Below are 26,999 nucleotides of genomic sequence, written 5' to 3'. Positions count from 1 at the left end.
TACAGGGGGTAAATGAAATAGCTAGGAGAACAAAGTGGAGTACCAACTCCACAGTTACACCACATAGACCCTCTAGTGCCACTGTTTATATGACCGGGGTCCCCAAACTTGGAGGCAACAACTCTTATGAAAATAGTGAGTCCATACACAATAAGGTTATTCATTGGCTTCGTAATGTAAGAGGGTGCAGATCAGTGATTAGGGAGGACCTGATTAATGTCAAAAGACTCTCTTTTCCTAACTCAGTAACTGACTGCATCGAACTAAATTTTGCTAACTATGAAATAGCAGAAAATTTAGCAGCCCTGGAGTTTAGGACATACCCCCCTAGGTATTCTAACATTCAGATTAGACATAATCCTTTATGGACTAGATCAAGTCTCGATGAAGCGTCAGGACTCAACAATATAGATTGACTGCCAGAGGATATTAATTGGGACAACTTATCCCATACACATACCGTGGACAAATATAATCATCAGTTCAATCGCACCACAAGACCTTCTGATATGATGGCGAGGAAACTTAATGATGAGCCCAATGATGAGGTTGCATCATCTGGGGAAGAAAAGAACAAGGAAGTGGCTAAAGCCCCGAATCATCACTGAATATCAGAATAAAGAATAAGATCTGAAGTGGTTAACACGGAGAGGGCCGTAAATATAAATACAAATACCATCAAATTATTTTCCTGGAACATAGCGGGGCTCCAAAAAAATATGTTAAATACTGATTGGAATGCTTTTGTAGACGGCTTTGACATCTGCATGTTCCAGGAAACGTGGAGCACATCTCCTTTGTATAAGTGTGGCTACTCGACTCACTTTATTCCTGCTTCTAGCACAGGAAGGGGCCACCCATCGGGAGGTTTGTTGGTATGGATTAGTGTGGCCCTGAACTGGACAGTGACTGTGCACACTTTATCTTCTCAGGACATACTTCACATTACTGTGAAGGCCCCCCAATGTGGTAGCTCAATGGAGCTATTTGATGTGTATGCTAGAGGGTCTCTGGGAGGTCAGACCTCACCTACTTTGGGGATTTTGAATGTAGAATTAGCGACCATTTCCCCAAAATCTGGAGTAATTGTAGGGGGAGATTTTAATTGTACATATGAACCCCTTAGCTAGGAAGACTTGACAGGATATAATGAAGAGGACTCTAATCAGTCTATCCCGTCCCTATCACTACCGCCTATCAAAAAATGGACACCTAGAGTAACTCAATTAAATGCCTTGACACAAGAACATAACTTACGTGCCCTTAATGGTAGAACAATCTCAGATCCCAATGGTGCAATGACGTATAACAAACTCAGCTGTCCATCCCGCATTGACTATATTCTACTTGACATAGGTTCATGGAGTAAACTAATTGACATGAAAGTAAGGCAGACACACGATAGTGACCACAATCCGCTCTGTATGGAATTTAGTTGGGGTAATGAAAGGGCAGGGATCATAGGCCCACTAATGACCACAAAAGAGGTGACTCTGTCTAACTGCAAGCGTAAATTAAAATGGAATAAGGTGGCATGTCAAGAAGAGAACCTATTTCGCATCAAAGAGCTAGTAGAAATAGGAACCATGGAACTCATATCCTGTAGCCTGCTGCATACCAATGAAAAAAGTGCCAACTTTATGGACGCCTATAAGGACCTAACAGAGAAAATTGGCTCATTTTTTGCTATGGAAAACACCAAAGTAGGCATCAAGAATAATACGATAAAAGCAGGCACACCTTGGTACACTGCAGGATGCAGAATAAAGAGGCAGGCTATAGCAAATGGAATTAGGAATAATGACCCTACTGCCGTGCGGATGGCCAGAAGGGATTATAAAGTCTGCATCACTAATGCAAAGAAGGAATAGGAGGAAGATTATTGGCAGCATCTTAAGGACGCTGCCACTTTGAAGAATTCTACCCAGTTCTGGTCTCTGATAAATAAGTATGATAGGAAAGGAGCAGAGCCACTCCCCAACCACATAACTGAGCACCAATGGCACTCCCACTTCTCTAGTCTATATTGCGTGGAAGAGGAGAAATGCCAATCTTGGAGAGAACCCTTGGATGCCCTATCTACCGAGGAGCTAGCATCAGCAGAGCCCTTTATAGCACAGGAAGTTTCTGAGGCAATCAGGACTATCGTCCCCTCTAAAGCCGCTGGCCCTGATGGTCTACCAGGTGACCTTTATTTGCACGATCCCAAACTATGGTCCGACTACATTGCCCCGCTAATGAATCTAATTCTCCATGGTTACCCTGTTCCAGATTCATGGAAGGGGGCTGAAGTTGTGACAATCAACAAAAAGGGCGACAAGGAGGACCCTGCAAATTACAGGCCAATCAGCTTAATCGATGCTGTTCAAAAAATAGTTGGCAGGGTCATGATAAATATAGTAAACACGTGGTTAGAGGGGGGGAATATCTTGTCCCACTTCCAGGCGGGGTTTCGAAAGAACTTGGGCACAATGGACCAGGTATTTCGGTTCTCGGCAACATATTGGAAAACTGTAACCATCAAGAAGGGGAACCTATACCTGGCCTTCATTGATTTAAAGAGTGCTTTCGATCTGGTGCCCCGCGATAAACTCTGGAGGGTGCTGCTGTACATGCGCTGGCTGGGGTTCCCGCGGTACCTACTAGAGTTTACAACCAAACTCCATCAAGATAATTATGCCAAGATTAGATGGGGTAGGCAGGGTCAGCTAACAGAGAAAGTACCTGTGAATCGAGGAGTACGCCAGGGCTGTGTGATGGCCCTGACATTGTTCTCCCTCTTTGTTAATGGGGTGGTAGACCATTTGAGGGAGGACAATGGCGATGCCCCTGTCCTGGCGGGAGAAAAAACACCCACACTCCTCTTCACAGACGATACGCTTTTGCTTTCCAAAACTCCTTCAGGACTCCAGAAACTGCTGAACAGATTCAGTTTGTTCTGTTAGGAACGTGGGCTGCCCATCAATACATCTAAAACTAAGCTAATGGTCCTGCCCCCTTCAAAGAAGGCAAACAAAATTAACATTACTCTTGATGGGATACCCCTGGAAGTGGTGGAGAATTTTGACTACCTGGGAATTAGGTTAAACATTAAATGAAATGGGACTCCCACATTTCCAAGATGTTGATTAATTTGAAGAGAGTGTTTGGTGCTATTCTGAGGAGCCAGCGCATGTCAGCAAGCAGGCCCATATCCCCTGCGCTTGCAGTTTACGAAGGAAAAGCACTGGCTTCTGCAGTTTATGGATCTGAACTTTGGGGCAGTGAAAATATAATAGATCTGACTAGAGCGGAAAATAAGTTATAAGGGACCTAGTCTCTCTCCCCACCTCCACCCCCTTGAAGCCTCTTCTTCACGATATGGATAAATGTTCGATATTAGATATAGTTCGTCTTCGTCCTTTGCTGTTCTGGGTGCGCCTGCGGAGGACCCCAGAACTAGCAAACTACGCCCTGGCAATGGATGAACTTATCGCACTAAATGGCGCTAACAAGATTCAGTGGCTAACCAAACTGAAACAGATGGTCACAAAGCTTGGATTGGCGGAATTTTGGACTACACAGTCCCCTCCGCCAAAACAAGTAATTAAGAAAATCTGCTGGGGGTGGTGCCAGACTGAGGAACTCAGGAACTCACAGGGAGCCAAAACTGCTCAATTCCTAGAGCATAAGCCAATCATGAGGTTTGAACCCCTCTTAGATTTCATTCAAAAACCTAAAGATAGAGCCATTTTTTAAAAAATGAGATACGGGACACTTCCACTCAACAAATTTGTGGAGGGCTGGAAAGGAAGGCGGGCCATAGATGGCTCCTGTCCATGCTGCCCATGTAAAATTGAATCCTTACCACATTTCTTGTTCAGATGTAAAGCATACAAGAATGCGAGAGTAAAATGGTTGAAACCGGTATGCTTGATGTTAGGGGACAGAGACTTTAGAGTTGCTCTTCGCATCCTCTTAACCAATACAAGCTCCCTAGTTGTTGTATGCGGAGTCGCTAAATATCTATCAAGTGCTTGGTATATCTGCTCCAAGTCGCTAAACCACAAAAATGCTTAGAGCCTGCAGGAACTGAATGCTTGTATGTGCACTACTGCTAATAATTGAGAGATTGCCTAAATACCTTGTTTTTAACTTGTATATATGTGCTTTTTATTGTCTTTTAAATGTGTTTTTTATTGCATGTAATAGCTACAAATCGTCCCTTTTTAAATTGTTTTTCTCTTTGTCATAATGTATGTATGTCTGTACTTTAATGATATTCATATCGAATAAAGTATAATGATGAATATTAAACCCTGAGAAGTATGGGAATTTTTCATAAAATGTTTTTGAACTGCCTTTTGGGGGAGTTGGACAATGTTCCCATTGGTTATAAGTAAAAACATTTCTAGGATTAGCAGATTTATGCAAATAGTGATGACCATAATGATTATAACAGTACATTTCTTCATAGTGTGATGAACCCTGCAAATAATCCTGTTCTGTGAATTTTGCTGACATTACTAAATCTGACATCATGGGATTAAGATTTTCAAAGTCCCAATCATCAGAGAAAGTACTTGGTGTCACAAAGTCACTTAACGAAACCTTGAACTGATGTGGATATTTCAAGAGCTCAATCGGGCCATAGATTTCGTAATCAGTTCTGTCCCATGCTACACCCCCAGGTGTAGGATTGGCTGTGATGTTCACTGATGACAGTTCTCTTTTTTCGATGTGTGAAGATCTTTGAGGCTTTAGGACCAAGTTAATGTTCTGACTTGCTGTGTCCATTGTACTATATTTTCCATCAATAAATCTACCCAAACATAGAACCATGATGAGCCAAAGTAGGAGGAAAAGTACACCTAACATAATCCATAATTCAATCCATGGTGAGATCAGATATGTTTCTTCGAGTTGATGAAAAAGTTCAGTCATTTTTTGTATCAAAGTTTTTGTTGCTGGCATTTCTTCATGTTCGCTTGGATCATCAGAAAAGTCATCGAAATTGATGAAGTAGCCAGATGCAGTTCTGTCAATTGTTGGAATTGCTTCCGGATTCTCATTAGTCTTTGCATTTTTCTTTGTTTCATTAGCACAGTCTGAGGCTACATCGTTGTAGATAGGTGTTTCTTGACGAACTGTTGCAATTTGGGTTTCAAGAGGCACAAGTTCCATGGCTTTGTTGCATAGTCCTTTTTTATTCACTGCAGGTTTATCAAAAGTGATTAGTCTTTCAGTTTGAACCTCTTGGATTGTAGCAAGATTTGGTCTTCTGCTATTTCTTGGGAGTCCACTGGGCCTACTACTTATTATTGGCCACATGATTGTGGTTTTACCAGGTCGATGGATACAACTCTGTTCTCCTTTTTACCAGCAAGGGGCGGTAGTACTACTGATCTTGTTCCGCTGACAGCTAAGACAGGTACTGCTTTTCTGTAAGAAGGCCCAAATTCCTTCTTTACCACAATCTTTTCTCTGACCAGATCCCCAATCTTTGGAATCCAGACAGGTCATGCTGGGACAGGTGGTTTTTCTTCAGTGGCTGTTGGCTTTAACTTTATGTTACTTAGACTTCTTCTTGTTTCATTTAAGTCCTGTAAAACAGCCAAACGATCTTTGATTTCAAAGGATTTTTCTTTCACCACTGAAGTCTGACAATCTAAGTCCTGGATTATCATTCTAGTACCGAACAATAGTTTGTATGGAGTGATACCTCTTAGAGAATTTCTTGGCAGATTGTTAAGACTACTTTTGACACTTGTTGGATGTTTTACCCACCCATCACCCGAACCTAATACCCTCGCCGTTATAGATTGCTTTATGTCACGTTTTTTTCTTTCCAATACCGCATTACCCTCAGGATGGAAGGGAGAAGAGTACCGCAATGCAATACCCATGCTGGTCATGGCCTCTTTGTAAACTCGAGAGCTAAACGGAGGACCCTGGTCAGAATGTAGCATGCCAATTGCGTATGTGCCGATAAAGACTCGCAAATCTTTTATAACAGTTCTGGCGTCAGCCGAGCGCTGGGGCCTACATCTTAAGTGAATCTAGTCTTAATAATTATGGGAACGCATTTCTGCGGCTGGATTTCTGCGTATAGATTGCCTAATGCTTTCTAACAAAGGTGTCCTGGCAATAGTCTGGTCCGGTTCACAACTGCGAACTCTATTGCAGTTCTGACAATTCATTGCAAAGTTGTACATTTGCACGCTCATCCACGGCCACCAGTACTCTGATTGTAATTCTATTAGAGATTTCAAGATCTCTTGGTGCCTCAGACCCTGTCCCATGTGCGCTTCTTGAATCAAGTAAGCCCTCCAGTTCGTGTTTGGAATTACTCTATCCCCCACTCCAGGGATTTGAGCAAAAGGAACGGAGTTTGCATTAATTATGCATTTATTTCCGAGTGGATAATTTAGAGGTAACGCCGCATAGTTGCCCTTCATTGAGGCTTTTACTGCTAGTAGCGTCTCACCGTCTATTTGTTTTTTAGTACGCTTTTTTGTAGCTACGGAAGCCGGTTTTATCGCCCTCTTATCAAGCTGTTGCTAACAAGCGTTAGCGACCGCTTTCTGGCGATCACAGTCGTTTTTTTTATTGCCATGTATGCCAGCGATAGTTTCCGCTAATGATATGTAAAGTAGGCAATCCTTCTCAAAATTTCACGAAAAATGTCGTTAACACCACATCGCACTATTAGCAATGACGGCTCGGACCTGCAAAGTGATAAAAAAAAGTCACGCTAAGGCCCTAGAGCTGCAGGAACTTAAGACCAGAAAAAAGCTGGTCTAAAAATGGTGATAAAGCGAGGTATATAAGGGAGAGTAGCTCAGGGTCCCATCTGAAGACTCACTGACGCCATGGAGGTACTAATCATTCAGCTTGGAGCCCCACGAAGGCAACAACCACCACCGCCACTGCCACCTCCACAGGACCACCACCGAGGCAGTGCGGAAGAAGACAGCGGGCCCTGTGCAGACGTCTCAGCCTCGCAGACCTAACGCCAGAGAATGTCATTGCCCACTACAGGCTCAAAAGGACATGTATCCAACACATCCTGAACCTGATAGCCCACAGGCTGATGGCACCAACACAGCAGAGAACCAACATTCCTCCGCAGACAAAGCTATTGGCTGTGCTACACATGTTGGCCTCTGGGGCCTTTTAAGCAACAACGGCCAGAGTCGGCAGAGTTTCACAGGCAGCCTTTTCAATCTTCCTCCCGACTGTTTTGGATGGCATACTCAGCCTGATACCCCACCACCTTCACTTCCCCAACACTGTGCAGGAACAGATTGAGACTAAGCAAGGCTTTCACACCATAGCTGGATTCCTGCAGGTTCTGGGGGCAATTGACTGCATACATGTCCTCTTTGTGCCCCCTGCGGACAGCACACACATTTACCGCAAAAGAAATCACACCCATTCTATGAATGTGCAGGCAAAAGTTGACCACCGGGTACTGTTCACCAATGTCATAGCCAAGTTTCCAGGGAGTGTGCATGATTCCTATATCGTCCGACAGTCCATCATAAACCACCGCTTCTAGGATGGCACATATGGAAATGCAGTTCTTGTTGGTAAGTACTAACTGAACACACCACACGTCTCAACTTCACTTACAAGCAACTCACAATTGTTAGAATGTACATGTCACAATCTCACATACAACATTGCAATCAACATGCCCACTTACCAGACAAAACAACACAAGGAACTGTGGGAACTGTGGCTAGCTTTGTAGACAAACCACCCCTAAAGGCTTAGCCCCTCCACCACTTATTTGCAAATGTGGGGAGGGATGTTAACCAAGTATCTGCGACGGAGAGACTCGATCAATAAGGAAAGTATGTACACAAGGCCCAGTGTGTCGGAATTGTGCTGGACAGTCAGGACTAAGCTGAGCGCAGACCTGCCCATGTGGGCATATAGTGTGTTTCCGTAGTCCAGCCTGAGGGCAATGACTGTGTGGGTGACTTTCTTATATGTCAATGGGGGAATCCATTGGAAGGTTGCATGGAGGATGCAGAGGTAGTCGAAGCAGCTGCAGGCCACTGCGTAGACCTGTTGGTTCATGGAGAGGGAAGAGTCAAATACAGTGCCTAGGTACCTAGAGCTGGGGGTGGGGCTACTGAAGCTGTTGTCCCACCAGGTGATACCACATGCTGATCGTTTTGTTATGAGGATGAGGATTCATGTCTCCTCTTTGTATAGTACCCCCCAGCTGTTGATCATTTATGTTGCAATTACCAGCAATCCTTCCTGGAAGCCCAGTTTGGTGTGTGGGCGTATTGTAGAGGGAGAATATGAGCTTTGTGTCCTTGTGGGTGATGATGTTTAATGGTATCCTCAATCTTGCACCAATTCTTCTCCATGTGTCAGCAGATGCATCTGCCATCTTTGAGGTTGATTGTGACTGAGGTGGCATGTATTGCACACTGTATGTTGCAGTTGCATTTTGGGGTAAATGTGTATGCACAGTTGGAGATACATGTCTATATGTGCGTTATAGCGCCATTGGTGACAAACTGCAGTGTTGTGGGTGTTGCTATTGATAGGGGTGCGTAGCATCTCCTCGTTGACTGAGCTCCATTAACTTTGTGTGGGTCCGCATATGGTCTAAGCTGGCTTGGGGTTGACCGACAAGGAAGTGTATGCCTTTGTGGTCACTACATGTGATTTTTGTGGGGTTGAAGAACTGGACGAAGTTCACACATGCAAAGAAGGTGTCAAAGGTGTGCCCTGCCTTGTTGCTCAGTGTGGTGAATATTTAGGACAGTCTTATGTCATCAAACATGTCACAGATTGTAATGGATTATGAGTAGTAGTGGTATGTGAGTTGGAGGCTCCACTCAGAAATGAGTACATAGTCAGGGAGTGCACGGTGTGGCGTCTGATGATGTTGATGGTATGGGTGAAGCATTCCTGACCTCAGTGCACCCTGCAGGCCATAGGGCTGCTGAGTGTTGCTTTGTGGCAGTTCTGGACATGAAACTGCATGTGTTGTGCTGTGGGGCAGGTCTGGTGGCAGCGGCAGCATCAGAACTGAACGGATCCATGTCTGGTGTGGACTATTGCCAGTTAAATGTTCTCATGGCATTGACTGGGAGGAGTGCGGATGAGTGCTATCGCTAGACGTAGGAGAGCCAGGGTGCCTGGTGGTGTGTGTGTTAGGCCTGCAGATATGCGCAGATGGCCTTAACATTGTTGCACAGTAGGAGTGCCAGTGATGCAAATGTGCAGCACACACAATTTATTTGGCTCGGGGCGGGGGATCAACTGTGATGCAACGTAATTAGCATTGATGCTGGTAAACAGTCATTAGCGACACATGGCTAACATGAAATCCAACATAGCACAATTCACACACCACAAAACCATCAACACTAATAACACAGCCTTGCTATGTTGGATTTCATGTAAGCCATGTGTTGCTTATGACTGCTTACCAGCATATGGACACATCTCTCCATCACATGTTCCAGGTGACCAAGGATATGCACTCTGCCCGTGGATAATGACACTACTCTGAAACCTCACTACCCAGGCATAGAGGAAGTATAAAGCGGCCACAGAAGCACCCGGTCCATTGTGGAGTGCACATTTGCATGATAAAGTAACGGTTCCGTAGCCTGGACATCACAGGTGGCAGACTGCTGTAGAGCCCTGAAATGGTGAACAAAATCCTCAAAGCATGTTGTGTATTGCATAATATATATGTGCACACCAATGCTCCATGGATCCAAGTGCCTGCTGCACCGGACGATGACCAGGATGATGATGATGAAGATGAGGCAGGTGGAGCACACCCCACAGTTAATGCAGCAGGAACTGCCCGAAGGAACCGAATAATAAACACTTTCTTCAACTGAGCAAGTCACATTGTGACAGTCCCCATCAAATGTATATCAGTGCAAAATGACCCCAATCACGGTTAGTGGCAATAAAAAAACACAAAACACATACCCTGTCTGCAAGTTACTCTCCTGCATAAATACATCACTCTGAAAGGAGTACTCAAATCATGGTGGGAATGTCTCCTCAGTTCAGAGATGCTCTTCAGTGTGGTCAATGTGCAAAAATAGACTTTCATGGTGTACATTGTGCGACCAAAATCAAATATTTTGTGTGTCCTATTGTGCAAATCATGAAATATTGGTTGTCCTCTGTGCTAAATTCTTAATTGCAGGAGCCTTCAACAACATCTCCCACCGCACACTAGTCACCAGACTACATGATGCAGGCCTCCAAGGTACACCCCAGGACTGGATCCGATCATTCCTCACCGTAAGAAGGCAGAGGATCAGACTGCCACACTTCATCTCCGATCCCATGACAATCACCTGCAGAGTCCCACAGGGGTCATTACTGAGCCTGAGCCTCTTCAAAGTCTACATGGCCCCCCTTGCAGACATCGTCCAACAACCCGGTCTCAACACCCTATCCTACACTGATGACACACAGCTCATCCTCTATCCCACCAAAGACCACACCACCGCCTAAATAAACTTCCAGAAAGGAATGCAACACAGAGCAGTCTGGATGATCAACAGCTACATGAAGGGCAACCCCCGAGAAGACAGATTACCTCGTCCTTGTAAACACCCCTTCAGCATGGGAGAACACCTGGTGGCTGAAGGCCCTCAGAAGACCACCTCCCCCGCAGACCATGCTAAAAACCTCTGCATCATACTCAACACATCACTCAACATGAACCAACATGTTGACACCATCACCTACAGCTACTTAAATGCCCTCTGCATCCTCTGCAGGTCCTCCAAATGGATCCCCCATAGTCAAGGAAGATAGTCACCCATGCACTCATCACCAGCAGTCTATACTATGTCAATGCACTCTATGCCGGCATCAACAGGTCAATACTCTGCAAACTCAAGACAATACAGAACACCGCCGCCAGACCCGTCCTCGGCATCCTCTGTCACAAACACATCAGCCAACCTACAATGACTCCACCGGTTCACAGAGGAGAAAATAGTCAGCTTCAACAGCCTCATCTCACGCCTACAAATGCCTACACAACAACAGACACAAATACTTCAATCAACCTCCACGTACCCAAAAATGAACTCCACTTTACTAAACTCTCACTAGCCGAAACCCCTTGAATCCACAGAGCCAGAGCATGCTGAAGATCCTTCTCTCACATTGCAGACAAGACCTGGACCGAGCTACTGGCAGACATCAGACATGCACCCTCCTGAAAACTTTCATGAAGCCGCTCAAGAGCTGATTCTTTGGCCAACAGATCTGCGCCTCGTGACTCCCAAGGGTAAGTAGCACTTTACAATTCCCCAGATTGAATGATTGATTTGTCGTGAAATATGCAATTATGGTGTCATCAGGGGTGAAAGTTGCAATTTAGGGTGTCATGTGTTTTGAAATATGATATTTAGATATTTAGAATGTACATCTGTGTATGAACTTGCTCTTAGCTTGCAGATCTGGCTACTAAAACAAAAACACAATGCTTTTTTCAAACGCCCGATGGAAAAATACATTGTTCAACACATAATACAATACAAAATATTACTCATGAGCCTATTTGCGTGCAGATTTTTAACACTTATTAAAAAATGGGCTGCAAATAGACAGGAAGTGATGTCTGCATGCTTCCTGTCTACTGGAGTAGCGTTTTCAACTTTCACTTTCTCTTTTGAGCACATTGCTGGTGATTGTGGAGAGTGTTGGAGGTGTTTGGTGGTGTGTGCTGCAGTTTTGAGATTTGGAGAGTGTTGCTGTGTCCTGTGTTCTGTTGATAGTGTCTGTGAACTGTTGTGTACTGAATGTATGTGTTTTGTTGTCTCATTGTACTCAATCTTGTCGGGTGTTTGTCTTGGGGTTGTTAATTTTTTTTGTTGTTGTTAGGGATATTTTGGAGGGTTCTTGTTTTGGCTGTGGGATCACAGGTGTGCAGGGAGATGCCTGCTGGGGGCAGGTCACTCAGGATGTCCGAGTGGGCTTTGGGGGGTTTCCTGTGAAAGATAACATTCTACCTGCCCTGGATGTTGGAGAGAGGAGGCCGTATCCTTCAAGGATACAATGTACGTGTGCAGAAGAGGAGGTTGGAGCATGTGTGGGTGCAGATGGTCCGGTTCTTTGGAGTAGCCCATATCATGCACCAGTGGAAACACCGCTGGCAGGATCTCCTGGCCCGTGAAGCTGACCTTCTAGACTACATGGGAGTCATGACTAGTCTACAGGGTGGTAAGTACAAACTCCACATTTAATTGAGAATGCATCTATGAAAAAACATTATGACGTGTGTGACACTGGTGTCAAAGTGAAAAAAGGTTGCTGAGTGAGGTGAGAGACGTAATGCACTCACACATAATATTGGCACATCCGAGACACAATGCTGCATCATATTGACAAGCATATAGGGCTAGTCAGTGTCACCCACTGCGCTGGAGCAACACTTAGCACTGTAGTGCCATAGCTGGCACACCTGTGCAAAATGTGCATGCAGGCAGAAGATTGTTTGTGTATGGTGGGGTGAATGTACATGAACTATCCGAGGAATTGTTTATGTGAGCTGTGTGCTGGCCAAAAGGTAGTGTTAAAATGCTGTTGAATTGTGGTACGTTAGCTACGCTGCCCTGTGAACATAGTCACTACGTGACAATGTATTTTATATGAACAAATGGTCAAAAGAAATCTGACATCTCCAGATTGTCATACACCAACAACCTCTGTGAAACTGCCTTGTGCGATCTGTAGCAATGCAATCGTACAAAGAGCATGTATAACATCATGATGCATGTAGTAATGGTGCCTTGTGGGTGTCTCACAATACTATTATGTGCATGTTAGTTAGCATTACAGTCTGGTTTGTCCCAACTCAGCATTTATTGGTCTGGACATCATATATTGGCATAGTGCAGTGTCATGGATATCTGGGTCAAATGATCAATGTTGTAGTATTCAGTATGGGTGTTTATCACATGTCCCCTGCCTATATTGTGATGATGTACTATGGAAGTCAGAAGTGTGCACAAATCAGTAAGGGAAGTTTGAGCAATGCATTGGTCTCACAGTTGTAACTTTGCCCATCCCCAGTTAGTGATACACATTGTAAATAAGGTGCATATAATCGAGACCCGATCGCCAACACAAAGTCACTTTTATTGAAGTTGTGTTGTCAATAGGGGCCTAGCATCATGCCCGAGGCAGCGTTAATACACTTCACGTGTAATAATGCTTCCTTGTTAATAAGGAACCCTTTCACCCTGTGTTTAGCGTGAAAGGGGCGTGCAGTGGGTGTTGTGGTTGGCGTTCCACAACAACAAGATATGTTCTTCAGATTCATGAACCTCATGGCAAGCAGGACAAAGATCTAAAACCAGGCTGTTGCCTCTTTCCCCGGAAATTTCAGTAGCAGGTTGCCATATCTAAATCTAATATACAAGCTCTTGGCAAGGGGGGGTGTAATCAGATCAAGGAAGGGCTCAAACAAAAAACTTATTTTAACATTTAAAAAGTTGGATGTTATCTGTCCACTTCTTTGGTTATTGGTATATAGCCCCCCTGTTGCACTCTAGTACGTGGCTTTAAGAGTTAGAATATCGCGTTAGATTGCCTTTTCTGGGTGCTCCCACAAGACTGTCAGTTTCAGTGTTTAACACCATTTGGCAATATGTTTGAACCACGGTAGTTGTTTTGCCCCATTTAGTGCTAGGACCTCCCGTAAAGAATTACGGTAGTCAATTAGTTTGCGATGGTCCCAAGGAGCAGCCAATAAGTTAATGGTCTCAGGGCAGCTAAATCGCCTATTCTTTTTATCCCAAGATCACAAAAGGGTGGAGTGAGTGATATTGTAATAGGTAGCGAGATAAGAGCCCTTGCGAAATTATTCTCGAAAATCATTAGTTTATTTACCGAGTTAAATCCCCATATCTCTGCTCTGTATAAGGCACCACTTTGGGCTTTTGCTCGATAAATTTCAAGGGCCGGTGAAAGAGGTTGGGTATATGATTTTTTTAAGAATCTTAATACTGATCTAGATCTTTTTCATAGTATCAGGGAGCTCTTCCTCAGCTGATATTTCCAGCTAAGAGTCTCATTTAAACCTATGACCAAGTAATTAAAAAGTTTTACCCACTCCAATGGTGCTTGTGAAATCTTAACCTCTCTTACGCCTCCCCGTACTTTTCCAAAGGCCATCAATTTAGTTTTAGTGGTGTTCAATTCCAATTTCTACTCGTTGCAAAAGCTCAGAAATGTGTCCAGTAGTGCCTGTAGACCCAAAGAAGTTGTAGATATTAATAAAGAGTCATCTGCAAAGAGCAGAATGGGGACTTTTGCATCGTTCATTGAAGGGGCATTGTTCTTACAGCCCATTAAACAACTAATCACATCATTGATAAACAGGAAGAACAGTGTGGGGGCAAGAACACACCCTTGTCACATCTCCAGTTTGATCGGAATCCTCTCTGTCAATTCCCAGTTTTTCCCCCACCTGATCTGGGCATAATTGTCCTCATGCAATCTAGCAATTATGGACACCTAATTTTCCGGGGCCCCTTGTTCAAGCATGGTCTCCCACAATAAATTACGCAGGACCAAATCAAAAGTTTCTCGCAGGTCCACAAATGCTACGTAGAGCCGCTGTTTCCTGTGTAGCACGTATTTCCATGCCAACAGGGAAAACCTGAAGGCTTGGTTGCATGTGCTAATTTTAGCATGGAAGCCCTACCGAGCAGGGGAGAGCACCTTATTGGCATCCATCCATTCTTGGAGTTTATATAAAACTTGCTTATCAATTAGACTGATGGGCCTATAATTGGAGGGGATAGCAGGATCTCCCTTTATGAAGATAGTTATTACCTCTGCTCCCCTCCATGTTTCCGGGATGTCCCCACCAGCCAATATACTATTAGACAGAAGATTTATGTATGGTCCCTATATCATTGGTTCGGATTTATACAAATACCCTGGTATCAGGTCCGGTCCTGGGGCTTTACCTGCTTTTAATTTGCTGATTGCAGACAAGATATCCTCTAAACTAAAAACTAGTAAAGAGTTATTTACTGTCTTGACAATAGCAGTGTTGTCTACAATTGGGGCATTCTGATTAGTGTGTAAGTCCGTAATGGCCAAATCATCGGAATATAGGCGTGAGAAATGTTTCACCCAATCTTCCTGTTGTATATGATGGTTGTTGGAAATAGGGTTTTCCGCATTGCCCTTAGACACAATAAGACAAAATATGCGGCTATCTCTGGCATGGGCTGCTAAAACCAGATCATTACAGTTTGTATTGGCGTGTTGGCGCTTTGCTTTGCCAAGTGCTAATCTATAATTATTACGAGCTGAGATTATATCCATTCTATAACACTCTCTAACTGCTTTTAGTAGTGCCTTTTTGGCTTCCTTACAATCATTGTTGAACCAATTACAGTCCTTTACACTGGCAGGTTTTCCAATGCCTCTCTGTTTTAAAAAAAGCTGATTCTAGGGCCTTGAAAAGTTCTTTGTGTACTGAGGTAACATTTGGGGCATTAATTAGATTAAAACTATCCCTGTGGCCACACAAGTTAACTAAGGAGGCCACTAGGAACTCACATATCCTAGAATATAGATCCTGATCGGCTTGGATTTTAGGCCAAGTAACTCTTCTACAATTATTAGTTGGGGTTGGCTCTGTTGATTTGAAAAAATGACGATGAACATCCCTATCTAGAGCCTTGCCCTTTAATTTTAAAAGCAAAGACTTATGGTCATTATCTGACTTTGATTCAATAATTATGTCCTCTATTACTGGCCAGATTCTTACATCAATAACATTATAATCTATTGTGCTTGCATAGGCACCCCTCTTAAAGGTAGCATTCCGTCCTATGTCTGATAGGGTTCTTCCGTTATAAGCCCTCAGATTCCTACCAGCAGTTAGGGAAGCAATCTGTAATGCAACATTAGAGTAGCGTTTACTATATTTACCAGCTACTACATTAGGAATGCCCCATAACTCATCCTCCTCTTCAAGAGAAGTGCTTAATACAGCGGAAGGCTCAAACACAGCGTTGAAATCCCCAGCAACTATACATTTTGAATTCACTTGAGAACCCTCTACTAGATCATCCAGTAAAGATACCACTATGGATTTGCTATTAGGAGGTTCTGTCCTAGCATAGACATTTAGTACAGTCAGGACTAAGCCAGACGGAAATGTAAGCTGCATATCCATAATGTCAAGTGAGTTTATCGATAGTTGCTTGTGTCTGCAGGCTAAAATGTTTCTAACCAAGATTAACAGGCCGCCTCTGGCTCTACCTGACATGTTCGGTGGTAGAGCTTTCACATAGTATGAGGTGAAGCCATTGATATGCACCTTGTCAACTGCCCAGGTTTCTTGAAAAACACAAATATAAGCATTTCCTAGGCCGATGAACCATTCGGGGTCAAGGAGCTTTGAGTGTATCCCTGCTAACTTCCATGATAATAAAGTTAGATTATTATTTGACCTATTTCCATCAACAGGAACACCCTCCACAATGTCTGCTTCACCATTGACTATGTGTATGATTCCATCCTCAACGGTCATAGTTGGCAAGTTTGTAGCTCCCTGTCCAGTATAAGAGTTACCATCCTGTGACTCATGCTGTTCAGCACTGTCAATACTCAGAGAGACTACAGATGACACTATAGAGTGTAGATCAGTGATATATACAAACTCCTGGTGTGGGCTACCAATTATAGATTTTACATTTAGGGCCCCTGTTAATTTCCCAGAGTCAAAAAACCTCAAATATTCCGTACTGAAATTTTGATTCGCGATGGGCAATTTACCGCTTCCCATGGCCAAATTGTCCAATCTACCACTATCTAATGGGATTAAAGGGAAACAGTCAATCGTTCTTGTCTAAAGGGTTGAAAATATCAAACTGGTTATACTGGAATTCTGTATCTAACTTGCCTCTGTCTACCCATTAAATACTCCCCAAAAGGTGCCCGTTTCACACAATGATGCTTGTAGAAAATATTCAAGGGGTAAAACACTAATCCCTGATTTGTCAGTGACCAATTGCCTGCCCTTTCTAAAATTGCATGGACTATGTCAGGGGAACCAAAGGAGACTACAACACAGTCACCTTCTCTAGACTTGTTCGAGTTCCCCACCCAACCAACCCGTCTCACCATTTTAAAATTAGAAAAAAGAGGATTACCTAACCCTGTCCTCCTGTTTAGCTCAAATAGGGATTTATTTTTCAAATTGAACCAGTGTTCCGAAGTTCCCAGGGACAGTTTAGGAACGTTGGTTAATATTATCGTATACGGAGTAGCTTCCGGGGGAAAATCCAGTACATCGTATAGTATGTGTTCCCTTCCCGTTTTTTTTAGAGTACCTGAGTTCCTTTGAGACTGTATTTCATCAGTGCGGGCATGTTTGAACGTGTTGGGGAGAGTTGTTTTTGGAATAAATTGGCGCTGTTCTTATGTGCTTGGGCTCTTCGTTAAGTCTGTCACCCTCGAATGTGGTGCCCCCACACTAATGGTATCATTGCTTTTAGGAGCGGCCGCTGTAATAGCTGAACCCAGGCCCGACCCAACAGTAGCCGAGTTACTTTTAGAGCTATGGGTCAGCCCAGTATACTGAACAGGCTTAGAGCAGATAGATCTATCCTGGGATAAGTGTAAAGAATGAGTGTTTTTATGGTGTGACTGTTTCTGTGTATCTAAAGAAACGGCACTAGTTAATGTGTTGATTTCCTTTTCCAATTTAGGCAGCTTCTGTTTCAGAGGATTCAATAAAACTGAGATAACATCGCCCAATTTAGCCCAAAACCCTTCATCGACAATGTGTAACTGCGAGGGTAAAAGTGAAGGAGAAATGGAAGTGTTAACCGCTGTTGAGCCAGTGGTATCCTCCAAGTCATCAACAACTTCCCTTGCTGCACCCCTACGCCCTCTTTTAGATATTGGGTATAATTGTGTACTAGGACCTGGCCCTTTTCATTTTTTAGACTGAGGTAGACTGCTGCCTCCTTGTATAGATTTAGTTATTTGGCTTCTAGTATGTACTTTAGATCCAACAATCATTTCGCCTGTAGGTTGGGCAGTACTCGGCATAGGAACCTGAAGGGGCGAAATAAGGGGTAGAGGGACTAATGGGGGCTTGACAGGGGGTCAAGGATTGAGGGGCACCCCGTGGTTGTACAGTCAGAAATATTGGGTTGTAAATGTGGTAGTTGCAGTTGGGGTTGTTGGGGCTCTAGAGAGAGTCTGTGCTCTGTCAATCAATCAAACAATTTATATAGCGTGCTACTCACCCGGGAGGGTCTCAAGGTGCTGGGAGGGGGGGTCCGTTACTGCTCAAAAAACCAGGTCTTGAGTTGCTTCCTGAAGGAGAGATGGTCGTGGGTCATCCGTAGGTGGATGGGGAGGGAGTTCCATGTCTTGGCCGCCAGGTAGGAGAAGGATCTTCCTCCGGCGGTGGCTCTGTGAATGTGTGGTACTGTGGCGAGGCCGAGGCTGGTTGATCGCAGCTGGCGGGTGGGCGCGTAGAAAGTGAGGCGGTTGTTGAGGTACTTGGGACCCAGGTTGTGGAGAGCCTTGTGTGCATTGGTGAGGAGTCTGAACGTGATTCTCTTGCTGACGGGAAGCCATTGCAGGTCTCTCAGGTGGACGGAGATGTGGTTGTGGCGGGGATGTCCAGGATGAGTCGTGGGGAGGCGTTCTGTATGCGCTGGAATCTTTTCTGTAGTTTGGCTGTGGTTCCCGCGTAGAGGGTGTTCCCGTAGTCCAGACGGCTGGTGACGAGGGCCTGGGTGACCGTCTTCCTGGTTTCGGTGGGGATCCATCGGAAGATCTTTCGGAGCATGCGCAAGGTGTTGAAGCAGGATGACGAGACGGCGTTGACTTGTCTGGTCCTCGAGAGGGAGGAGTCCAGGATGAAGCCCAGGTTACGTGCGTGGTCCGTTGGCTTGGGGGTGGTGCCCAGGGCAGGGGGCCACCAGGAGTCGTCCCAGGTGGAGGGGGAAGATCCCTTGTCTGAGTTTAGTTTCAGGCGGCTGTTCTTCATCCAATCGGCGACTTCTTTCATTCCTTCGTGTAGGTTGGCTCTGGCGGTGGCGGGGTCTTTGGTGTGGGAGAGGATCAGCTGGGTGTCATCGGCGTAGGAGATGATGTTGAGGTTGTGTTGGCGTGCGATGGCTGCGAGGGGGCTCATGTAGGCATTGAAGAGGGTGGGGCTGAGTGAGGATCCTTGTGGTACGCCGCAGATGATTTCGGTGGCCTTGGATCTGAACGGGGGGAGGCGGACTCTCTGGGTTCTTCCGGCGAGGAATGAGATGATCCACTCCAGTGCCTTCTCTTGGATTCCGACGTTGCTGAGGCGCTGTATTAGGGTGCGGTGGCAGACAGTATTGAACGCTGCAGAGAGGTCCAGGAGGATGAGGGCAGCTGTTACCCCATTGTCGAGCAGGGATCTGATGTCGTCAGTAGCTGCGATGAGGGTGGTCTCAGTGCTGTGGTTGGCTCAGAAACCGGACTGTGAGGGGTCGAGGGATCCGTTTGTCTCGAGGAAGGCGGCAAGCTGTTTGTTGACGGACTTCTCGATGACTTTCGCAGGAAAAGGGAGGAGCGAGATGGGGCGGAAGTTCCTGAGGTCGGTGGGGTCTGCTGTCGGTTTCTTCAGGAGGGCGCTGAGCTCGGCGTGCTTCCAGCTCTCCGGGAAGGTGACGGTGTTGAAGGAGATGTTGATGATGTCCTGTAGTTGGAGTGCGATGATGGAGTCGGCCTTGTTGAAGACGTGGTGGGGGCAGGGGTCTGTTGGGGATCCGGAGTGGATGGTGTTCATCGTGCGGGTGGTGTCTTCGGTGCTGACCGGGGTCCAGGCGCGGAGGGTGGTGGTGGGGGCGTTGGTTCGGTGGTGGGGTGCGTGGTTGGTGTGCCGAAGCTGTTGTGAATGTCGTCGATCTTGCGGTGGAAGAAGGAGGCGAGTGAGTCGGAGAGGTCTTGCGAGGGAGTGATGTCGTTGTTTCCAGCGCTTGGGTTGGAGAACTCTTTGACGATGCTGAAGAGTTCCTTGCTGTTGTGGGTGTTGTTGTCCAGTCGTTCTTTGAAAGCTGTCCTTTTGGTGGTGAGGATCAGTTGGTGGTGTTTGCGGGTGGCGTTCTTGAGGGCGGTCATGTTTTCTGTAGTCTGGTCAAGGCGCCAGGCTTTTTCAAGGGTGCAGCAGTTTTTCTTGGATGTTTTGAGTTAGTCGGTGAACCACGAGGCTTTCTTGCTGCCGGGTCTGCTGGGAGGGTTCTTCAGTGGTGCGAGGTTGTCGGCGCAGTTGGTGAGCCACTGGGTGAAGAAGCGGGCTGCTTCGTTTGGGTCTGCTGTGCTGGCGGGAGGGTTCTGGCTGAGGGAGGTGGTAAGCTGGTCGGTGGTGATCTTGCTCCAGATCCTGTGGGGAACTTGTTGTGGATGGTGATGGCTCGTGTTTCTCCTGTAGCTGCAGTGGACGCAGCTGTGATCAGTCCAATGAAATCTGGTGGAGTGGCTGAAGGAGATGTGCTTGCTGGAGGAGAAGACTGGGTCAAGCGTGTGGCCGGCGTAATGGGACGGGGTGTTGACCAGTTGCTTGAGTCCGAGGTTGGCGAGGTTGTCCAGCAGGGTGGTGGTGGCGAGGGCGTGCGGGCTGATGAAGTCTGCGATGGCTTCGCTGAATTGTGTGCGTGGTCCAGGGGGTCTGTAGATGAGAGTGCCTCTGAGGGTGGTCTTGGGGTCGGTGTGTATCTGGAAGTGGAGGTGCTCGGCGGCGGTGAGGGTGTCGTCGGAGTTGGTCGTGATGCGGATGGTGTTCCTGTGGACGATGGCGATGCCTCCTCCGGTCTGGTTGACGCGATCCCTCCGGGTGATCTTGTATCCGTCCGGGATGGCTATGGCGATGTCGGGTGCTGAGGAGGCGTTCATCCAGGTTTCCGTGAGGAAGGCGACGTCCGGTGATGTTGTGTCGAGGACGTTCCAGAGTTCGACGGCGTGTCTGTGGACGGAGTGGGTGTTCAGCAGGATGCACTTGAGGTGGTTGTTGCGGGTGCTCGGCTTGGCGGGTGCGGTGCAGGTCCGGAGGGAGGTGAACTGGCAGGCTTGGCAGTGAAGGGTCCGTGGGTGCGTTTCGGGGTGGCTCAGTAGCAGACGGGATTCCGGTCGGGTTTGAGTGCGTTGAGAATGCCGGCGTCGTAGGTCCGTTGTGTGGGCTGGCATCCACGGGGCCAGGGGTCCTGGCGCTGGGTGCGGTCCAGGCGCGGACGGGCGCAGCCGGGCTTGCCTTTGGCACACCTTTGGCGCACAATCGGTGCGCCCACTGCACGTGACCGCTGCGCGTCCGCTCGGTCCCCGCCATTTATGGCGAAGTGAGAGGGAGGAGCAGCTGGGAGGTGGGAGCGGGGCGGCGAATGGGAAGGCGGGAGCGGGTACAGAAAGAAAAAGGGGCGGGCTGCAGGGGAGCAGCGGCGGGGAGCGGGTGAAACGGAGGCGAGCGGGCACTCAACACAGTAACAGTAACAAGGGCAGAATACGGCAGAGTCACGGGCACAAATACAGTATACACAGAAGCAATGGACAGAAACACGAATACACGGGCAGCAATTAACAAGCACAAGCAAAACTGGCGATACTTAGCAGCAGGGGCTCGCGGTAGATGGGACCTGGAAACACTCACGGGGGGGCCGTGCAGTGTGTGGAGCGACCGGCCCTGAATCAGGGTCAGGGGTCTGTGAGGGCAATCTCTTGAATGACGACTGATTCAGCCCTCTGGAGAAAACCATCAAGTGGGCCTACCACCCCTTGGCCTACTAGCGGTTTCTTTTTGGTTAGTTCTTTTTGTGCCATAGTAATGTAGGTGAAATTACTTTTCCTACTTTTATACACACAACAAGTCTATGATCGTCCAATATCTTATATGGCAAATCTCAGTCAAAGTGTTGGTTTCCACAGCAAGGGCCAATGTCACGTAATGGATGAATCCTGCCCACACGAACCAAATGGTGTGGACCGGCCTCCTTCGGGCTCTGACAGGCTGCACTCATTGGCGCTCTCACAGCTTAAGGGACGATGGTTGTTGGAGTCCCGCCAGTGTAGCGCAGGTGCCTCCTGCTGATGCCCCAAGGGTGCTGGTAGAGCCAGTAAAGCTGTCAGAGTTCTCAGGTCCATGACAATATAACGCGCTCCCGCCCGCGGGAAGCCGCAACAGCTTTTATGCGCCACCTGGCGCTGGCTGCACTCGTTGGCACTCTCACAGCGCAAGGGACGATGGTTGTTGGAGTCCCGCCGGTGAAGCGCTGGTGCCTCCTGCTGATGCCCCAAGGGTGCTGGTAGTGCCGGTAAAGCTGCCAAAGTTCTCGGGTCCGTGACAATATGACGCGCTCCCCCTTAGTCTCATTTAGTTGTGACAGTACATGTCCCATGTCATGCACTGTCATGTCAGTCTTCCCAGCATGTAGTCACTGATCCAGGCTTCAACATTTTGTTGTCCACGTCACTCCCTGACTTCACATAGTTATGCTGGAGTGTAGGCTCCATGTTTAAGTGATCTTGTATTACAGATGTGATTGGAGAACATTGACATAGTCTAAAGGACTCAAAATTTCCATTGTTGATATTTTACAGACAACATGACGCCAGCCGACGAACATGCATTCCAGGTGAGGAAGGACAGATTCAAGCATGTAAAGAAGGTGGCAAAAGGGTACCACAACATGGCCAAGAGGGACCAGGAGGAACGGAAGAAAGGTACACGGAAGGTGGTGCCAGAGCTTGCAACAACTGCCACCCAGCCCATCCCAGGCCCCTCTGGCATCAGTGGTGGGTCCCAGCCGGGCAGGTGTCACATCCCCCTATGGCCACACCCCCCCAAGTGACAGTCCCACCTGCACCTGGCAATCAGGTGGTGCCATTTACAGTGAGGGACAGGAGGATCCTGCATGATAACGATGTGTTCCTGGCAGAGATCCGTCCAGAAATGGCTGATCTGAACAGACATATCGCAGACGTGAAATAACACTTTAGACTGCCATGATGCCTGGACATGTTGGACCCTATCCCCCTCTTCTCCCTTCCCCCAATGTTTTAGAATCTGATATTAGGTAGTGTTAGGTTAGTTCTTTTAATTGTTAGGTAGTGTAGTTTTAGCGTAAGTTATAGTTAGTGTAAGCTTTTAAGATAGATTTTAGATATTTATTATTATGCCGTATTTGGGGATAAGTTTCCTTTTCCTTTGGGTGGGGGAGTTAATGTATTTGTTGTAAAGAAAAATACAAAAAAATGTATATTTGTGTAGCTTACATGTGTAGTTAGGTTATGTATAGTTTAGATGTTTTTGTCCTGTCTCGTGGTGTGCCTTAAGGGTGGGAGGGGGGTTGATGTCTAGGATATGTTGTTGCGCGTTTAGGATTAGTTAGGGTAGATAGTTTAGGTAAGTAAGAATTTTCGAGTTAGTTTAGATTTTAGTAGTAGTTCTAGTGATCAGTGTTAGTTTAGGTTAGTTCAATCTTTTTACTGTTCGAATAAATGTTTTCTACTTTAGATTTCCGCTTGCACTTATGTCAGGGATTATGTTGGGGAGTGTGGCTTATTCCCTAGTATGCAACTCATACCATCACTGGACCATCCATTTGAATGTGTAAGTCTGGTCATGACATTTTATTTCGCCGGATGTATTGTGTCAGGATACCTTAGATGCGACCACAGTGAATTTGCATGGATGACAGGGTGGCAATTTGGATTTATGGCCTAGTCTACGGACAGTCATTTGTGACGTTCTACATCTTCAGTGTGACTCACCGATTTGGACCGCACATTGTTGCCCATTTACATTACAACCTAGAGAGATGGCATGAAGAGGAAATACAGTGAGCTACTGTTATCCATCATGGAGATGGATGTATGCTTGGGGTACCACAGATTCCGTCACACACCTGCATCTCAGATGCTCCTGGCTCTGAGTCCATCTACATTGCACAGACCTTGGAACACTTACTGCGTAGTGCCGGTGTGTTAGCTTCCTTTGCAAGATATGTTCTTGTGCATGGACGTTCAATCTCCGGCCCATGCATGATTTAGTAAATTTGTTTCTGTGTCCATTGTGAACAGCACATGGAACAACAGTGTTTCTGATTCACAAAAGTCATCTGAGAGTAAATAATGACTTAACATTTTATGGTACTCACAAATGGCAGTTAGGAGTAGTGCAGTTAGGTTTACTGACTTCACTTATCCTAAATGCCTTTCGTGACTCACTTAAGTTGTCAAGTTATGATTTTGTCCCAGCTAACATTTAGGTGCAGACACACTGTTCCGCTGCACACAAGTGGGAAATGTTGCATTGCTCCCTGTAGTGACAGTGTCATAGGCACTTGTCCCAGCTGTCACTTCTGCCATTGGCTCATAGTGATGCCACCCTTGAAATGTTGCCCGTGCATCTGAATATATGCTGAGTGAAGTGCACCACACATCTCTACACACATTGCCTGATACGCTCACAGTGGTCACAGCATGAGAGGGATCACAGTTTTGTATGCATAGTTTTTCTACCGGGAAGGGCTGAGTGATGCCTTGCACTTTGGAGTGAGTCCCTATTTGCAACTCTACTTCACTGAGGCAGACATTGTGGTTCCATATCTGTAAGGTGGACTTGTACTCTTCCGTGTCTTCACCAATATGAATATGGTGTGCAACATCTTGGGATGTGACATGCAATGTGCACCATCACAACAGGCTTTGTCCACCCCGGTGTGTGTGAGTAGATATGCCAAGGGATATTTGTTTGCAATTGTTAAGGGGGACACTACCTGTGGCATGCAACGAATGTGGACATTTTAGCACATATGCCTTTTCCTTAATGGATGTAGTGCTAGGTTGGTTTATTGCTAGTTTGTTGTTTTGGAGGAATGAGGGCACAGCTAGTTCACACACTGCCTCTCTGTGTCAGCTAAAACATGTACATTGCTCGTATTTCCCTTGGTGTAGCTTCTGGTGAATTCAGTGTCCATACACTTTTTACAGACTTCTATACTTGAGTGGTCATGGACAGCACACATCTGTGTGAGTTAAGTATTTGTATTTACATTCAAAGGATGAAGACTGGACCAGTGCTTGGCCATACAAGCACACATTGCATAGATGCCCGTTAGAGGGCCAGATAGAGTCCTTTGGTGGTAACAGCTCCATGGGAAGAGGTAGAGATCAGTCTGCAGATTGATTGCATTGTCATTGGTAAGAGAAAATGTTATGGCAATCCATGTGGAGATTCAAGGTGATTGTCGGGGGGACAGTGGAAGACAGTGCAAGATGATTTTCTGTGGCATGATACTAAGCCTGGCACCAAGAAGAAACAGGCCTTTTGTCATCAATGGATCCTACTGCTTTCTCCTTAGCACAAAGGCACTATCTGTCATGTGCCTCACATGTGGGTGGTGGTATAGTGGGTGCAGCACTGTGAGGCACTGACACATCAGGTGGCGGAGCTGAGGATGTAGAAGCAGCCGCAGCATTCTTCGGTGCCAGACCTTGGGGCAGCAATGAAATGATGAGCAGGTTCAGGGCATGATAGATTCCAGCTACATCACACTGGTGTGCTGCACTGGCAGCCATATCTTGTGCCTGCATCCGCTCCATGCTCTCCATTATCCGATGAATATTGCCCAAATCCTGGCTGACATTGCTGAAGCCACTCTGACCAGACAGTTGTTGTTGTCTCAGAATCATGACTACAGCAATGCCATCAATGGACTGTTGGAGAGCATTGAGCGGGATGTGGGCATCTATGATCTTCTGTATGTGGTCCCGGATGGGACTCAGACACCCACGTCTGGCCTCAAGTTTGTCCGCTAGCATCTCAAACCCCACCCGCAACTGTTCAGCCATCTCCCACTGGACCTCAAGCACACGGTGTTAAAAGGCCAGATGTGGGTCCTCGATGTCCTGAGAGCCAGCTGTGGTGGGAGGTGCTTGCTGCTGGTTGGTTTGTGCAGGGGGTGGGGTTGCCGGAATGCTGCTGGGTTGCCCTGCTCATGGAAGTGGGATGCCGAAGGAGTGTAGCAGATTTTGAAGTTCCTCCTGATCTATGGTGGGGTAATCATCCTCGTCATCAGTGAAGGTTGGGCCAGTCTGCTGTCCTTGAGGTGATGGCTCTCCCTCTGCAATGTGATAGGGGAATACAGTTCAACGGTGTATGATCATGCATTGTATAACTTTTCAAGCAGACTGCAGGACAGGGTACATTCAGACAGTTTTAGAGGAGATGCCTATTTGTAGCAGGATATTAATAATTTTCAGGACATCACAGGTGTGATGTGATGTTGTACGTTGTCATCTCACAGTTTACAGCTATGACTAATGTGATTGTACAATTTCTACACACAAGCAGCACCAGTTGTGTCCTCTGTTCATTTGTGTGAGTAATACAGTTTGTACCACATAGTAGTCAATGTTGATGAGCTCAGATTTGTATGTGTGTGCACTGCATTGTGTGATGGTGGCACCTGCAGCTTTGGTTTTGCTGCCCGGTATACCTTTAAGTCAGTGAGCCTTTCACTTCTGTGTTTTTAAAATGCTGAGAAGTTGTAAACTGGGAGGAATATGGGTCATGGTCAGAGTTGGCAGACTTGTGCATTATTTGACATCAAATGTCTTGTTTACGTTAGGGGTTGATATGTACATGAGAATGTGTCAGAGTGTGACCTGCTCCTTGAAGGATGTTGTCCACACTCAGCCACCTCAGTGAGGTGGCCTGCACCATGTTAATATGTTGAGCCTGCAGGCATGCTATTCATCATGCACTGTCACTTGCCTGGTCAATGTGTCTCACGGACATGCAGCATTGCAGGGTACTGCACATGTGCATGTGTTTTGTGCAAGATGAGTTATGTGTGAGGAGGGCCCCCTTTAGGCACATTGGTACTGAGAGCCTACTTGCTGTTTCAACATGTGCTGCACTATGTGGTACACATGGACTCCCAGGGAGATATGTCTATTGACTTGTTTTCTCTTGCATGCATTGCTTT

The sequence above is a fragment of the Lissotriton helveticus genome, chromosome 11, assembly GCF_964261635.1.
Source record: "Lissotriton helveticus chromosome 11, aLisHel1.1, whole genome shotgun sequence".
Lineage (NCBI taxonomy): Eukaryota > Metazoa > Chordata > Amphibia > Caudata > Salamandridae > Lissotriton > Lissotriton helveticus.
This window is presented reverse-complemented; position numbering follows the sequence as displayed.